This window comes from Schistocerca gregaria, unplaced genomic scaffold, assembly GCF_023897955.1.
Source record: "Schistocerca gregaria isolate iqSchGreg1 unplaced genomic scaffold, iqSchGreg1.2 ptg001048l, whole genome shotgun sequence".
NCBI classification, from domain to species: Eukaryota; Metazoa; Arthropoda; class Insecta; order Orthoptera; family Acrididae; genus Schistocerca; species Schistocerca gregaria.
This window is the reverse complement of record NW_026062394.1, coordinates 242,501-247,500: the sequence shown is the minus strand read 5'-3', so window position 1 is coordinate 247,500 and position 5,000 is coordinate 242,501. Positions and strand designations below refer to the sequence as shown.

Here is a 5,000-nt window from a genome sequence, read left to right as displayed (position 1 = left end):
TTAAAGTGTACTCATTCCGATTACGGGGCCTCGGATGAGTCCCGTATCGTTATTTTTCGTCACTACCTCCCCGTGCCGGGAGTGGGTAATTTGCGCGCCTGCTGCCTTCCTTGGATGTGGTAGCCGTTTCTCAGGCTCCCTCTCCGGAATCGAACCCTGATTCCCCGTTACCCGTTACAACCATGGTAGGCGCAGAACCTACCATCGACAGTTGATAAGGCAGACATTTGAAAGATGCGTCGCCGGTACGAGGACCGTGCGATCAGCCCAAAGTTATTCAGAGTCACCAAGGCAAACGGACCAGACAAGCCAATCCGATTGGTTTTGATCTAATAAAAGCGTCCCTTCCATCTCTGGTCGGGACTCTGTTTGCATGTATTAGCTCTAGAATTACCACAGTTATCCAAGTAACGTGGGTACGATCTAAGGAACCATAACTGATTTAATGAGCCATTCGCGGTTTCACCTTAATGCGGCTTGTACTGAGACATGCATGGCTTAATCTTTGAGACAAGCATATGACTACTGGCAGGATCAACCAGGGAGCTGCGTCAACTAGAGCTGAGCAGCCGGCCGCCCGGGAGTGTGTCCCGGGGGCCCGCGCGAACACGCAAGCGTCCGCTCAATTATTCTGCAAACAGGAGGAGGCCGAGCTCCCCTGCACGATACACCTCGAAACCCTCTCAGGTCCCGGCGGCGCGCAGCGCCGTCCTAGGTACTTGGTCGGTTTCGAGAGAGGCGCAATCGCCCGGAGTTAGGCGAGTAGACGGTTTTAGTGCGAACACCCTTGCTCCCAACTGAGCTTGCCGCTGCCGACAGAGGCCCGGGAGCGTGCTGTCGTGGCATTGCCGGCGGGAGACAACACGCGCCACCTATGGTGACCGGCAGCTCCAACGCCAGCGCCACACAAGGGCAAAGCCCCACTTGGGTGCAGAAGCGAACTCTCCCAGCACAGCGCACGCGCCAACACGTCCGCACAACTGCGATACAAACCACCTGCGAGAACCGCTGGGGCGACCGAGCAGCAGACGGCGTCGCGGCGCCGAGTGCCAGGCGGCGGCGCATCCTCAACGCACACAGTCCTCAATCAGACCAGCACACTGCAGATGTCCACCGCGCTTCGCACCGGGCTCGGCTGAACCAACTTTGGCCGCCAGGCGCCGCGTGCAGGGTGCGCCGCAGCGTAGCTGCGCCGCCTGCCGGGCCCGTCGGCTGGCGCTCCTGCCACTCGGCGCCCCCCACCAGCCGCCTGTTGCGCGTGCGCCCACGCAGCGCGCGGCCAACACGCCGGGCGGCCCCCCTTCACCGGCCGGGAACAGTCCCACCAAGCCACCGCCGCGTATCGCTTCATACCCACATGGGCCTAGTCACGCGTGTGGATGTGGCGGGTACCGCTGAAACAACCGGTTAATAGCTGTACCGATCGTCGCCATCACAGATTCACCTCCAGCGTGAACAACCGCTCAACAACGGATTTCCAGTTCATTTGCGTATCTTGGGCAGTAAACGTAGATGTCCACCTACATTTGCGAATTCAACAATTCTTGCATGCCAGGATGTCATGTGTCACGACACGCTACATCAGACCACATACACACTGCGACATGTGCAGAAGAGAACACGTGGAAGGTGGCCCGCGCACGTATGCGATGTACCTTCCGCGATCCACTGTCAACCGGCATCTGCGGCATGTCCCAGATATGGAACGCGGTCCACCAGGGTAGCACTTTGTGTGAGGCAATACGACAAAGTCGGAATACACGCGTCACTACATCAGACGGCTCACGCTGACCTGACCTGACCTGACTCACCGCACCACCACCCCCAGCGACCCAGGGTGACATACAATGCGTTCGTACGTTCCTCCCACACGCCTCTACGGCGTACCACAGTGCAACCTAGCTGTTATTGGGAGACGAGACAAGTAGCATCAAGCACAACATATGGAAATTGAGATTCGACACCGTTGGGCACAGCCAGCGTACGGTCACACGTATCACACTACTTCACTCTGTACGTAACGACCGATGATCGGTACAGCGTGTGGGTTACGCGTACGACATCAGCGGACAATGGACACAGACCATACCACGACGTACACTGAGGGCGTCGACATCTGAATGCAACTGAACAGCTGCGAGGCTCATTTAACACTCAAACGCCAGACCGACCAGCTTGAGAGGACAGAGACACAAAGAGGGGGACAGAGGGGGACAGAGGGGGGGGAGGGGGGGGGTCGGCGATATAGTCCTATTGCAGTACAATTGACAGTGGATAGCAGGAATATGTGGAAAGTAAGCAACACTCGCAAGACATCTACATGAGGATAACAACGACACCAGAGATTCCGAGCAGTGAACTATGTTAGGCAAAGGGACAACGTGGGTTAGGTTAAGGGACAACGTGGGTTAGGTTAAGGGACAACGTGGGTTAGGTTAAGGGACAACGTGGGTTAGGTTAAGGGACAACGTGGGTTAGGTTAAGGGACAACGTGGGTTAGGTTAAGGGACAACGTGGGTTAGGTTAAGGGACAACGTGGGTTAGGTTAAGGGACAACGTGGGTTAGGTTAAGGGACAACGTGGGTTAGGTTAAGGGACAACGTCGGTTAGGTTAAGGGACAACGTGGGTTAGGTTAAGGGACAACGTGGGTTAGGTTAAGGGACAACGTGGGTTAGGTTAAGGGACAACGTGGGTTAGGTTAAGGGACAACGTGGGTTAGGTTAAGGGACAACGTGGGTTAGGTTAAGGGACAACTTGAGTTAGGTTAAGGGACAACTTGAGTTAGGTTAAGGGACAACTTGAGTTAGGTTAAGGGACAACTTGAGTTAGGTTAAGGGACAAATTGAGTTAGGTTAAGGGACAAATTGAGTTAGGTTAAGGGACAAATTGAGTTAGGTTAAGGGACAAATTGAGTTAGGTTAAGGGACAAATTGAGTTAGGTTAAGGGACAACTTGAGTTAGGTTAAGGGACAACTTGAGTTAGGTTAAGGGACAAATTGAGTTAGGTTAAGGGACAACTTGAGTTAGGTTAAGGGACAACTTGAGTTAGGTTAAGGGACAACTTGAGTTAGGTTAAGGGACAACTTGAGTTAGGTTAAGGGACAACTTGAGTTAGGTTAAGGGACAACTTGAGTTAGGTTAAGGGACAACTTGAGTTAGGTTAAGGGACAAATTGAGTTAGGTTAAGGGACAAATTGAGTTAGGTTAAGGGACAAATTGAGTTAGGTTAAGGGACAAATTGAGTTAGGTTAAGGGACAACTTGAGTTAGGTTAAGGGACAACTTGAGTTAGGTTAAGGGACAACTTGAGTTAGGTTAAGGGACAACTTGAGTTAGGTTAAGGGACAAATTGAGTTAGGTTAAGGGACAAATTGAGTTAGGTTAAGGGACAAATTGAGTTAGGTTAAGGGACAAATTGAGTTAGGTTAAGGGACAAATTGAGTTAGGTTAAGGGACAAATTGAGTTAGGTTAAGGGACAACTTGAGTTAGGTTAAGGGACAAATTGAGTTAGGTTAAGGGACAACTTGAGTTAGGTTAAGGGACAACTTGAGTTAGGTTAAGGGACAACTTGAGTTAGGTTAAGGGACAACTTGAGTTAGGTTAAGGGACAACTTGAGTTAGGTTAAGGGACAACTTGAGTTAGGTTAAGGGACAAATTGAGTTAGGTTAAGGGACAAATTGAGTTAGGTTAAGGGACAAATTGAGTTAGGTTAAGGGACAAATTGAGTTAGGTTAAGGGACAACTTGAGTTAGGTTAAGGGACAACTTGAGTTAGGTTAAGGGACAACTTGAGTTAGGTTAAGGGACAACTTGAGTTAGGTTAAGGGACAAATTGAGTTAGGTTAAGGGACAAATTGAGTTAGGTTAAGGGACAACTTGAGTTAGGTTAAGGGACAAATTGAGTTAGGTTAAGGGACAAATTGAGTTAGGTTAAGCGATAATCTGGTACAGCCACAGTTAGGTTAAGCGATAATCTGGTACAGCCACAGTTAGGTTAAGCGATAATCTGGTACAGCCACAGTTAGGTTAAGCGATAATCTGGTACAGCCACAGTTAGGTTAAGCGATAATCTGGTACAGCCACAGTTAGGTTAAGCGATAATCTGGTACAGCCACAGTTAGGTTAAGCGATAAACTGGTACAGCCACAGTTAGGTTAAGCGATAAACTGGTACAGCCACAGTTAGGTTAAGCGATAAACTGGTACAGCCACAGTTAGGTTAAGCGATAAACTGGTACAGCCACAGTTAGGTTAAGCGATAAACTGGTACAGCCACAGTTAGGTTAAGCGATAAACTGGTACAGCCACAGTTAGGTTAAGCGATAAACTGGTACAGCCACAGTTAGGTTAAGCGATAAACTGGTACAGCCACAGTTAGGTTAAGCGATAAACTGGTACAGCCACAGTTAGGTTAAGCGATAAACTGGTACAGCCACAGTTAGGTTAAGCGATAAACTGGTACAGCCACAGTTAGGTTAAGCGATAAACTGGTACAGCCACAGTTAGGTTAAGCGATAAAGTTGGTTAAATTTGGTATTGTGTGGGAAGGGGGCAGAGAGAGAGGGGGGGGGGGGGGTGGATAGTGGTGGCAGTACACGGATGCCTGAGTCACCGTCAGATACGTCACGTCGGTTCGATGCTTGTAGCAAGAGGCTGGCGGATGTGTGTCTCTCACTTCTGCAATTTTTCATGTGGTATAACACGAGGGCGGGGGATGATATTTGGTGCCCCTCTGTGTAGGATGTGTGTTGGTGGTGTTGATTTATCTGAGCAATGGTAGTTGTCGGAGGAGTGGGGTATTGTGCTTTTATAGGTGGACCTACTGCTCTGGTTATCATAGTGTCGACGGTGCAATGTGGCAGAGAGGATGCACTCGACATTGTCGCATTCCAGATGTTTACGTATTGTGTGTCTCCGTTGCAGGCCGAGAGTGGTGCATGTTCGAGTGTCTGGCTGACGTGCGATTCACGTTGTGTGCCCAGTCTTACAGCACGTATAGG

General features: G+C 50.3%; 1 non-coding gene across 1 annotated transcript in view; it reads right to left on the bottom strand.

Annotated features, from left to right (window-relative positions):
* LOC126327446 (small subunit ribosomal RNA) overlaps positions 1 to 545 on the bottom strand; it is a 1,893-nt gene extending 1,348 nt beyond the window's left edge. The window contains exon 1 of the ribosomal RNA XR_007561262.1: positions 1 to 545. This exon is cut by the window's left edge and continues 1,348 nt beyond it. This is a non-coding gene — a ribosomal RNA (small subunit ribosomal RNA).
* Positions 546 to 5,000: the final 4,455 nt, after the last annotated feature.